Here is a 13,267-nt window from a genome sequence, read left to right on the forward strand (position 1 = left end):
TACCTAATGCTTTATAGGGAGGAGATCTGGAAGCGAGACAGAAATTGCCGTGGATACATATGAGAGTTAGAGAGACAGACAAATAGAATGGATAACTGCTTTTCTAGGGAGCTCTGAATTCAGTCCCAGATCTTCTTTGGTATCTAAGCGGCCTGGGGTAAGGCCCCTGATTCCTCATGAGCCCCAAGGGTGATAACAGTCTCTAGTGACTTCCCAGGTGGGACAGGCTCACGAGAGATGATGTGACTGAATGCTGCAAGGGCCCTGGCTCACTGTGCTCACTCAATGTTCCCAGCACTGCCCACCCCTCCCCCCCACACACCCCGCCTACCTCCTCTTTTCTGCTGAGGCTCCTTAACAGAGAAATACTTTTATATGGAGAAAGGTCATTTTATAATCCCCGTCTCTTTCCAGAAAAAGTGTGCTGTTTTTTGTTGTTATTTTTCATTTTTAATTTTTTTAAGTGGCAGAAAGATACCCTTTATTGAGCCTCTCCAGTCCTAGTTCTCTTTCTCCTACACAGTCTTGGTTCTCCTGAGATGTCCAGTCCCCTGTTTAGCAATGAGACCCACTTTGCAGCCAGCAGGGGTATTTTTGAAGATGGTATCAAGTTTGACAATGTGCCGGTGGTTGCCACCTCCAAAGGGATGCTCCAGAGTTCATGGCCTCACCCCGCAGGCGTGCTCAGAAATTTCTCTTTGCCTTATACTTGTGGTAGACACAGCAACCGAGCTTGTCAGTGCAGTCCCCTCTGGCCACCACGCCGACCACAGCTTTGTTGGCTGAAGAGATGACCTTCTTGGAGCCTAAGCGCAGCTTCATTTGTGTCTCGTTGGTCTTGGGGTTGCGGTAGGTGATGACGGCATCGTTCTTGGAGGTTCTGGCCAGCTTGCCTCTGTCATCAGCTTCTCCTCCAGGCAACATATGATGGTGCTCTTGGGAATGGTGTCCATTGCGAGCACATGGCCAGTGCTGAGCTGGGCCTTCTTGCCACAGTACGCGAACTAGCCAACGTGGATGCCCTAAGCCGTGAAGAACAGCTCTGTTTCTTATACTCGTAGGGATCCCTGAGGACACACTTGGCAAGGAGTGTGTCACAACCCAGAGCATGGATGACATCCTTCCTGATGCCCTTGATGTAACTGTGTGGCTCAGCAAAGTAGGTGCGCAGCAGGGTCCCTGCGCAGCAGGGACCACTGCTATCCTCCAGAAGTTTCAACGCTGCTCTTCATCATGTATGGATTTAAAAGCAGGTAACTTCTTTCTCTCCTTCTCTACAGTTTGAAGATATTTTGCGCAGACTGACCATAACTTAGGATTCCCTATGTTTTATTCTTGGAGCTAGTGTAACCAGTTATATGGTTATCGAGTTGATCATATCTAGGCTCATGGTCTTACGTGGACAGGGAAGAAGGACAAATACAGGGATTCTTATTCCCTCTCATACTTTGGATCCTGACCATGTGGAAGAATGGACTGAGGAAGTCAAGTCGAGGTCTTACCTGGAACTGGCTGTTCCACGAAGTAAGTGTTAGGTTAGCCATATATATATATGGAAACTGATGTTCTTTACCAGCAGAAAGGGGAAGTGAGGTTTTTGGAGGGCTTTCCAACTTGGAATTTTCCAGTCTAAGCAGCTGTAAGGCAGTGATCTTCAGGTGTGAGAAGACAAGTCTTGGAATCACTTTGTAGTAAGAGGAGGAGAAGGACATACAAAGTTTGAAAACCCATATGTGTATATGTGTTTGAAAGACCAAACATAACTACTTTAAATAATATAACTTTCATAAGAGAGGTGGTCTTTTTAATTCTTATTTAATGAGTATGTGAGTAAATAAAGTTTGAGAAACTGCTTTAGGCTGTGAAAGAAGGTGCCAGAGATGTAAACCAAGTTTAACCCCAGAGTTAGCTAAGTAGGGAATGAATAGCAGCTTAATTAGCAGAGACATAGAGAGCCAGACCTGAGAGACCATCCAACCCAGCAGTTGCCGACTATAGCCCTAAGAGCCAAATCCAGGCTGGCTGCTGCATTAAACATTTTTTTTTATTTGAGAGAGAGAGAGAGAGAGAGAGAGAGAAAGAGAGAGAGAGAGGGAGAGAGAGAGAGAGAGAGATAGGTGCAGAGACAGAATCTCAAGCAGGTTCCACACCCAGCATGGAACCCATGCAGGGCTTGATCTCTCGAATCTGAGTTCATGACCTGAGATGAGATCAAGAGTCAGATGCTTAACTGAGCCATCCAGGCGCCCCAGGCAAGCTGCTGATTTTTTAATGACTTACTAGCTAATAATGGTTTTTATGTTCTTAAATGGTTGAAAAAAAATCAAAAGAAGAATAGTTCATGACATGTGGAAACTATGTGAAATTAAAATCTCAGTGTCCCTAAAGTTTTATTGGAACCCAGCAATGCTCATTCATGTATTCTCATTTGCTGCTTTCATGGTGCAGGGACAGAGTTGAGTAGGTATGACAATTTATGGCCCAGGAAGCTTAAAACATTTATTATCTGACACTTTACAGTTTCAGGTACACAGCATAATGATTCAACAATTTTATACATTATTTAGTGCTCATTAGGATAAGTGTACTCTTGATGTCATTTATTTCACTCCTCCCCCCCCCCCCCCCACTTTCTCTCTGGAAACCATCAGTTTGTTTTCCGTATTTAAAAGCTTTTGTTTGTCTCCTTTTTTCTTTGTTCATTTGTTTCTTAAATTCCATATATGAATCATATGATATTTGTCTAGAAATCATATATTTGTCTTTCTTTGAGTTATTTCCTTTAGCACCATACCCTCTAGATCCATCCATGTTGTTGCAAATAGTAAGACCTCATTCTTTTTTTATGGCTGAGTTATAATACTCTTTTGTGTGAGTGTGTGTCTGTGTGTGTGTGTGTGTGTGTGTGTGTGTGTGTATGTATCACCTCATCTTCATTCATTCATGGATGGTTGGACATTGGGTTGCTTCCATATATCTTGGCTATTGTAAATAATGCTGCAGTAAACATAGGGGTGCATATCTTTTTGAATTAGTGTTTTCATTTTCTTTGGGTAAATACCCAGTAGTGGAATTGTGGAATTATTGGATCATATGGTAATTCTATTTTTAATTTTTTGAGGAACCTCCATACTGTTTTCCACAGTGGCCATACCAGTTCGTATTCCCCACCAGCAGTGCACAAGGGTTTCTTTTTCTCTACATCCTCACCAACTTGATATTTCTTGTGTTTCTGATTTTCGCCATTCTGACAGGTGTAAGGTGATATTTTATTGTGGTTTTGATTTGCATTTCCCCGATGAATAGTGATGTTGAGCATCTTTCCATGTGTCTGTTGGCCATCTGTCTGTCTTCTTTGGAGAAATGTTTATTCCTGTCCTCTGCTCATTTTAATCATATTATTTGTTTTTTGGGGTGTTCAGTTGTATAAGTTCTTTTATATATTTTGTATATTAATCCCTTATCAGATTTCTCATTTGCAAATATCTTCTCTCATTCAGTAGTTTGCCTTTTTGTTTTCTTAATGGTTGCCTTTGCTGTGCAAAAGCTTTTTATTTTGGTCTAGTCCCAATAGTTTAATTTTACTTTTGTTTGTTTCCCTTGCCTGAGGAGACATATCTAGAAAAATGTTTCTGTTGACAATATCAAACCCATGTGTCCTTCTAAACATTTTATGGCTTAGTGTCTTGCATTTAGGTCTTTAATTCATTTTGAGTTTATTTTTGTGTAAGAAAGTAGTCCAGTTTCATTCTTTTGCATGCAGCTATCCAGTTTTTCCAGCATCATTTGTTGAAGAGACTATTGTTTCCCTATTGTATATTCTTGCCTCCTTCATTCATAGATTAATTGACCGTAAGTATGGGTTTATTTCTGGGCTCTCAATTCTGTTCTGTTGATTTATGTGCTTGTTGTTGTGTCAGTACCATGATGTTTTTTGGTTATTACAACTTGTAGTATATCTTGAAATCTGGGAGTGTGATACATCCAGCTTTGTTCTTCTTTCTCAAGATTGCTTTGGCTGTTTGGGGTCTTTTGTGGTTCCATACAGATTTTAGTGTTATTTGTTCTAGTTCTGTGAAAAATGTTGTTGCATTAAATATGTAGATTGCTTTGGTTAGTATTGACATTTTAACAATATTGCTTCTTCTAATCTGTGAGCATCATATATCTTTCCATTTATTTGTGTCATTTTCAATTTCCTTCATCAGTGTTACATAGTTTTCAGAGTACAGGTCTTTTAGTTCCTTGGTTAAATTTATGCCTAAGTATTTTATTATTTTTGGTGCAATTTTAAACGGGTTTATTTTCTTATTATGTTTTGCTGCTATGTTTACTAGAAAGCTTCTTAATTTCAAAGTGGAATGGCCTTTTTGTTTTTGATTTTGCCATTAATGTCTAGTTTTATTACATTGTGATTATCTTCAATCTCTTTTTAGATAGTACCCTTCTCTTTCTCCATTGATGTATTGAAGAAACTAGGTCATTTATCTCATGATGTTCCATATCTTGGATTTGGCTGCTTGCTTCCTCATATTGTCATTTAACCCTTTTTTTTTTTTTTTATAATTCATGTTTCTGTAAATTGCTGGTTACACCTCAGGCTTGATTAGATTCAAGTTTAGTGTTTTATGCAGTAATACTTCATGGGGATGCTATATACTTCCTATTGCAACAGATCATGAAGCATGTAATGTCTTGTTCCACTTCAAGTGATACAGATATTATTCATCGGGTTTAGGTGAGTAAGCTTGATCCTCCATTATAACCTTCACTATCAACCTTTTGTGTAATGGTTTTAGCATCCATTGATACTGTACCCTTGATCTATTATTTCATTAGGTATAGCAAAATGATGATTTTCCTGTCATTCTTTTTGCTGGTTTTGGTTGTTGCGGTTCTATTTATTTTTAATAGCTTTATTGAGGTATAATTGATGTATAATAAAATGTACATATTTGAAGCATAAAATTTAATTAGTTTTGACATGTTTATATGCCACTTATGACTATATAATACATTATTAAATATTATATATTAATAACTACATGTTTTCTATGAAGAATTTTTCACCATCAGCTATTTGATTATCCTAAAATACAGTTAGTTCATATAGGGAAAGTCAAGCGAAATGCTTGATTCTTTCCATTAATTTATCAGTTAACAGATAATGAGTTGATGCCCTGGAAGCTTCCATTGGTAACAATTAAAGTTTTTTTTTCCAACACTTTTTTTTGGGGGGGGGTGGAAGGGTAATATTATGAAGCATGCATTTTTATACATTTGAAATGTTTCAGTCAATTACAGTCACAATCTTTTTATTCATGTTCATGTTGTCCCATCTTAGGCTATTGGGAGCCTCTTTGAGTTGGCTCTTAATATATTTTTGTACAATTTCAGTAGTCTTTGATAGCTTCTTTGCTTTTTGGCACAAAAAGATGTCATAGATTCATCTTGAATATTTTCTACCACAAACCTGGAATCAGACAATTTTCTAAAGAGTCCTGGTTCCTTTTATTGGGGAATGGTAATTAGAGCTATGAGCTGTTCTTTATGTTTTCATTTTTAGTATTCTAAAATGATATATTGGTTTATTACTAATGGTATACATTATTGAATTAATATTTTTTATATTAATTGTTTAAGTTAATAGTGTTTAGGTTTGTTTTTTAAATATCAGAACTAAGTAATAATCTATGGCTATTTAAAGTAACTGTATTATATCTTGCCTATTTACTCATGTAGTCAGATTTTACTTACCACAAAAACTATTTATAAAAGGGCACTGGAGGGGCACCTGGTTGGCTCAGTTGGTTAAATGTCCGACTGTTGATCTTGGCTCAGGTCATGATCTCAGTTCATGAGATTGAGCACTGTGTCAGGCTCTGTGCTGACAGCATGGAGGTTGCTTAGGATTCTCTCTTTTCTTCTTTCTCTGTCCTTCCCCGGCTTGTGCTCGGGTGCCTGTGTGTGTGTGTGCATGTGTGCTCTCTCTTTCTCTCTCTCAAAATGAATAAATAAACTTAAAAGAAAGAGCACTGGGACAACAAGTTGGGAGACCTGGGGACTCAGGCTCACTTTATAGGTGGTATGAACTTGAGGGAACCACCAGCTCGCTCTTTTAAGTTTCTTTTATTTTTTTAAAAAAATTTTTCAATGTTTTTAAATTTATTTTTGAGAGAGAGAGAGACAGAGAGAGAGCAGGGGAGAGGCAGAGAGATGGAAACACAGAATTTTAAGCAGACTCCAGACTCTGAGCTGTCAGCACAGAGCCTGACATGGCATTTGAGCTCATTAACTGAGAGATCATGACCTGAGCCAAAGTCGCCGCTTAACCAACTAAGCCACCCAGGCAGGACCCCTCTCTTTTAAGTTTCTGACTCCTCTACACCTAGGCAGGGATAGAGGCATTGGCCTATCTCTGTGGACAGCTGATAGCTGTATATGCTATTTGCTGTATCACCCATTTGTTGGGCATCAACAATCAGTCTATCCAGATAAGTAAAGGCAGCCAAGAGAGAATGATAAGAATGGCTAGATAAGTTTGAGACATTTGTTCCTTTTCACCTTTCAGATCAAAGAGAGAGGGAGGGGGAGGAGTGACACAGCAAACCATAGCCATTTCTTATTCTTTTTTTTAATGTATATATAATTTATTGTCAAATTGGTTTCCATACAACACCCAGTGCTCATCCCAACAGGTGCCCTCCTCAATGCGCATCACCCACTTTCTTCTATCCCCCACCCCCCATCAACCCTCAGTTTGTTCTCAGTATTTAAGAGCCTCTTATGGTTTGCCTCCTTCCCTCTCTGTAACTTTTTTTCCCCCTTCCCCTCCCCCATGGTCTTCTGTTAAATTTCTCAGGATCCACATATGAGTGAAAACATATGGTATCTGTCTTTCTCTGCCTGACTTATTTCACTTAGCATAATACTCTCCAGCCATTTCTTATTCTGAATCTCTCAAGCCAAAGTTGTTCTGGTGGAGAAGATGTGATCGTTAAATTGGATTTGAAATTAAAATTTTACTAATACTAGAATTTTTGATAAATAAAAGTGACTGGAAAGAAAGACAGATTCTGCCCAAAATCTTAAGGGATGGGAAAGAAATTTCAGCAAAGCTTGGTCAAAGGCAGTGAGGGATGGGAGAAAAGCAAAACTATTTGAGTTCATAGCCCACTGTGTTCAGAATGTGCAATAAACTGGGTGTATTTGGTAACCATAATGGGAGAAGTTAAATTTTTCTTATGCATCAATATAAGAAACAGAGATTCTGAATAGAAAATTTAGAAGGATTTTCTGTACTTTAAACTTAGAGATTGATAATTTCCTTTACCTACTCATCTCAGGCTTTTCCTGTAATTCAGTTATTCTCTGCTAGGTGGCAGAAGATATCCTGGTTATGCCATCCAGGAGCTCAAATTCTAATTTTCTGCTCAGATTTCATTGTAGATTTTAGCTGTATATTTTTCAAATAAAAAATAGCAGCATTATTTGAGTATTTTAATAAAAACTTTAAGTATGCTTTAATATGAATAGGAAATGTTGATCAATCATATATATATTTTTTAAATCTAAAAGGTAAACTACATAGAAGTATTTTTCACTGTATTGCTAACTAATCTTGTTCTTATCTCTAGACTGACTAGAATGCTATTTCTTAATTCCCTCTGATTTACTTTTGTAGTAATGTGTCAATAGTAAATGACTGGCACAGTTCTGAGACTTCATGTAAACAGTATAATTCAAATTCGTTGCAGTTTCCTTCTGGTACTGGTTCTAGGATGTTGGGGTTTAGGAATAATTTTGTGTCTGTCTGTTTTTACTTGTACATAGGTTTCCATTTCTTATTTTCAGAGTTTCACTTTTATCCCTTCTATTGGCAAAATCAAGAAATGAAAATCTCTGACCTGCTGAGACCAAAAATCCCCATTCTACCAGGTTACCTTCTTCAATTAGAGGGCAGTAATTTTCCACTGATTCATAGAATGACATCACTTTTTCTTATCAGCTTTCTAACTGGAAACTCATTTAAACTACAAGACAAAATGTTAAGTTTCTGAGCAATAGTTCAACAAATATGTATAAACAGTTTTAAAAAATAAATCACCAGCTTTTTATTACAATGTTTCTAAACATTCAGAAAAATGTCCAATAAATATTCCTATACCAACCACTCATATTAAATAATTAATATTTGCCACATATTTAAATACATCTTTTTTTGTGATACATTTTAAAATTGCAGATACTGTGACCATTTACCCCTAAACAGTAGAGTCACATCCCCTAAAATGAGGACATTCTCCTACATAACTGTATCATCACCCCTAAGAAAATTAACAATACTTCCTTAATTTTATCTAATAACCAGTCCATTTTCACATTTCACATTTCTCTCAAATTCAAATTTAACACATTATTTTTCGTTGCTATTTAGAATTATTATAATCTAGAAAGGCCTTTAAAATTTTTGAAAGAATAATGATACTGTTTTTAAAAAGTTTATTTGGAGAGAGAGAGAGAGAGCACCAGTGGGGGGTGGAGGCAGAGAGAGAGAGAGGGAGAGAGAGAATCCCAAGCAGGCTCTGCATTGTCAGTGTGGAGCCCGATGTGGGGCTTGAACTAATGAACCATGACATCATGACCTGAGCTGAACTCAAGAGTCAGATGCTTAACCAACTGAGCCACCCAGGTTCCCCTAATGATATTGACTTTTTGAAGAGATCAGGACAATTGTCTTATAGAATGTCCAATATTTTGCATTTGTCTGGCTTTTCCTTATAGTATCATTTGATTCTAAGAGAATATTGTCAAATTAATTTTATGGCAACCAGTTCCTACTACCATGTGAAAGTTTTCAGAAGTTGCAGTAGTTTAAAGCCACAAAATGTTTGTACTGACTCTTTTATAGTTCTGGAAGACTTGCAACCCGAGAATGTCAGAGCAGGAAAGCCCACCCCCACTGACACATTAGAAAAGGGGAACATAGAAATCTATTGCTGCTATAACAAGTTACCACAAATACAGTGGCTTAAAACAGCACAGATTTGTTATCTTATAGTTCTGGAAGCCAGAAGTCCAAAATCAAGCTGTTAGCAAGACTGCATTCCTTTATGAAGACTAAGGGAAACTTTGTTCCTCACTTTTTCCAGTTTTTGCAGGCCATCTGCATTCTTTGGCTTATAGTCCCTTCCTTCATCTTCAAAGCCAGCAGTATAAAATCTTTAGATCTCTCTCTGGCCCTGACCCTGACTTTCCTGCTTTCCTCTTCTGCTTATAAAGACTACTGTGATTACACTGGGCCCATATGAATATAATCCAGGATACTCTTTCTATTTCAAGGTCATCTGATTAGAATCTTAGTTGCATATGCAACCTAATTCTTTCTTGCCATGTAACACAACACATTCAGAGGTTCTGGGGATTAGGACGATGATTCCATTATTCTGCCTATGACAGGAAGTGACTTGACAAGTTACTCTCAAGAGTCTTTTTTTTTTTAATGGTTAATTTTTTTTTGAGAGAGAGAGACAGAGTGTGAGTGGGTGAGAGGCAGAGAGAGAGGGAGACACAGAATCTGAAGCTGGCTCCAGGCTCTGAGCTATCAGCACAGAGCCTGATGCAAGGCTTGAACTCACGAACTGCGAGATCATGGCCTAAGCTGAAGTTGGATGCTCAACTGACTGAACCACCCAGGCCTCTTTTTAATACACTGCAACCTTATATGTTTGTTTTGCATTGGAATTGAGTAAAAGGTGATCCTATGTTGAACCCTCTTTAATAGAGTTTAATAAAAGAGACGTTGGAAGGATTTTATGACAAAATTATATTCTTATAACCATGTGGATACACAGCTGGCTTTTTTCCCACTTCCTCTTTTTGAAAAATTTTCTTTAAATTCAAGTTAGTTAACATATAGTATATTTGTTTCAGGAGCAGAATTTAGTGATTCCTCACTTACATATAACACCCAGTGCTCATCCCAACAAGTGCCCTTTTTAATGCCCATCACACAGCTAGCTCATCGCCCCTACCCACATAGTGTTTGTGTATCTTATAAATCTGATGTCAGATTGTTTCATTTGCTAGTTTTATTTTGATAAGGAAGGTAAATGTTTTAACTATGATCGGAGAATCTAAAGGCTTAAATCTTATAATTCAACTCAACCTCTTACATTCTAATTTTCTTCTTCTGTCACTTCAAGTTAGACTGAAAGAATCCATAAACATTGGTGGCTCACACATACCTCCTTCTGGATTATGTTTAAATCAGAACTGAAGTGGATCATGCTGTCGACATGCAGACTCATGTAGTGTTAAGAGTGGTGTTGGAGTGGTGTAGGGCAACTCAGCATCCACAGGGCTCTTTGGGTGCTGACCTCTTATTCTGATAATTTAAAAATTTTTTAGATTTATTTTTGAGAAGGAGAGCAGACACAAGAGGGGGAAGGGCAGAGAGAAGGGGGACAGAGGATCTGAAGTGGGTTATGTGCTGACACTAGAGAGTCCGATGTGGGGCTCAAACTCATGAACTGTGAGATCACCACCCGAGCCTAAGTTGGACGCTCAACCGAGTGAACCACCCAGGTGCCCCTCCTATGATAATTTTTATAAGCGCTAATGCAATAGAAATTTTGTTTCTGGCTCAAATATTTTTATCAAAATTAAGAAAATCAGAGTCATTGAGGCCTCATTAAATACAGTAAAATCTGTCCTACTAGTGTTGGTGGGTTATTCTGAAATAGCAAATGAAAATTGTTGGGTATTATTGATCAGATCAGGTAGGGAAATCTAGGAAAGGGAAAATGAGGTTTTAGTTAGTAGAGTGAAATGTTTTAAGTTAGTGAATTTTGGGGAGAAGACAAAATAAGAAGGAAGAAACTAAAGAATCTTGGGTATACAACAGTTTGTTGAGCCAAGAAAATATCTGGAGTTGAACCAGGTATATTAGAGGCTTTGGTTTAAGTGTGAAATCTCTACTCTCAGCTTCCCTGATTATGAGGCCTACTCTGTAAATTAATGATACTATAATGGGAAAATCCACAACCTCCACCTTGGGGGAAGGTCTGGAAGAAGTTTGGGAGGGGCTTGTGCAGTAGACCAAGGAAGTGATATTGAGGGCATGGTCTTGGATTCCAAGTAACAGTGACTATATAAGCTTGGGAGCTCAAGAATGTCTTGGAAACCTCAACTATGTTGAGTGTCTCACCAAAGTGGTTTTGCCAGGGGAAGTAAACTAGTGTTTTTGTGTGTCCACATTAGGTCATTTATTCTGCCCAGTGGCCATTGCTATCTGGGAAGGAACCTTAAGATGATGGGAACTTAGAACTTATTCTTTGGTGTGTTCTTAGATCCTGACCAAGAGGGCCGCCTGCATGGGAAAACAGAGAAACTAGAGATACTGCCGGATGTTTGGGAATGAGGAGAGTGCATCACTCACATTAAGGAATCTTCAGGAAAGAGGTCCCCAGCAATGGAAGAGGGTCTCTAAAGAACATATGAAAGTACTAATAAGCAGGAGTCATCTGTAAACGTGTGCTGGGTATCAGTCAGTATGGATATGGGTATCCCAGTTTACTTTTTCTTCCTCTCTGTGCCCCATCCTTGGAGAGGATTGCCACATGTGTAGGGAAGCAAGGGCATAGCACCTGTGGGATAAATAAGGAAATGGCTGACCACAACCCCTTCCCTGAGTACTGGCTTCTCTGTCTGCAGGAGGCCTGAGCTGAGGGGAAAGGGAAGGAGACTAAATTAAACCAAGTTTGACTGTAATAAGAAACTGGACATTTGAATTACTGATTAGGACCTCGTGTCACCTAACAGCTATCAGAAAAGTCATACCCAAGTTTTCCACTTAGGGAAAGGAGAACTCGCTCACGGAGCAGATTTAGATGGATAGGGACACAGAAATAAAGTTATTTTAGGATTATATCCCATGATTTTTGCTTCTCTGATATGATTATTACAGTTGTGAAAGTTAAAGGCATAGATGTCTGGTGCCTTAATTAGGATGCTGGGGGGAGAAGGGAAGGGTCAAGAGACTGGAAAAGAGGAGAGATTGAAGGTTGCTAATAATATTCTGTTTTATATTTGGGTATTTATATTTGGGTTAAAATTTACATTTATATAACAAAGAAAGTGATTTTTAAAATTATTCTTTGAATGCTTTACCTTCCACATTATTTAATATTAAATATTAAATAAATCACTTAATATTGGCCAGGATGTAGGGAAATGGATTAACACTCTCCATAGCTTATCCAATCAAGAATTCTGATGGATTTACGTCAAGACCCTACAAATGATTTTTTCTAATCTACTTCCCACTATAATCTTGGCCTTATTAGTCCTTAAATCATAGCTATAATACCTCAGGTAAGGCTGTGTTTCTTTCTCGTTCCATCTCTCCTTCCCTTCCTCATTTTAATGATGTTATATAGCATTGCAAAAAAAAGAGAAGCAAACAGATGATACTATTTTCCTTCCCTATATTTTCTCTTCCTTTTCAATGAAACCTCATTCATATTATTCTGTGAGGTCACACTATTCTGTGTCCTACTATCCCCCTTAACATTACTTCTAGACTTGATTATGTGTTTTGACATAGTACACACACTTTTCATATCTGTTGTTTATGGGCGCTCCCACAATGGGATTATAGTGTAATTTCCTTAGCCATCCCCTGGATGTTGTGCATCTGGATTTTTTCTTGCTTGTATCACAGAACCTCAACAGTGTATAAGTGATCCCTTGGTGCAGTCTCCAGGCATGTGGCTCAGGTGGGTTCTCATGTAGCTGGAATATGTTGCTGCTAATTAATTTTGTTTCCTGTTGGATTATTTCCTTGGGAGTGTATACATAAAAGAGAAACTATTGGCACAGAGGCTGAGAAGGATCTGTTTAAACACTTTTAAACCTTTTGCCCAAGGACAATCCAGAAAATGAACCAGCCCACAGTTAGTTTATCTGAGGATAGATCATAATAGATGACATCAGAAGATCCAGGCTGTCTTTCATCAGCCTCCAAGACCTTTTTCATATAGTTCAGGGAATTTCTTCTTGAACTTTGTTGTCTTATTTTTATTTTCCAACTAAAATTTTAGCTGTTTGGCAGACTTTCAGGTTCTTTTTGAGTGTTTGATGGACGGACTTCTCTTGTGAAAATGAGGCCAGTCAAATCACTGAAATTCTATTGTGTGATTTTTTTTTTTTTTTTGGCTGATTAATTCTTTTTTATTTTTTGGATGCTTTTTAACATTTTCTATTG

At 38.0% G+C, this 13,267-nt stretch overlaps 1 pseudogene; it reads right to left on the reverse strand.

Moving 5' to 3' along the window:
* Positions 1-500: 500 nt before the first annotated feature.
* On the reverse strand, positions 501-1,712 carry LOC112849877 (large ribosomal subunit protein uL2 pseudogene; annotated as a pseudogene).
* Positions 1,713-13,267: the final 11,555 nt, after the last annotated feature.

Source organism: Puma concolor, chromosome C2 (genome assembly GCF_028749965.1).
Source record: "Puma concolor isolate L17-30 chromosome C2, mPumCon1.1.hap2, whole genome shotgun sequence".
Lineage (NCBI taxonomy): Eukaryota > Metazoa > Chordata > Mammalia > Carnivora > Felidae > Puma > Puma concolor.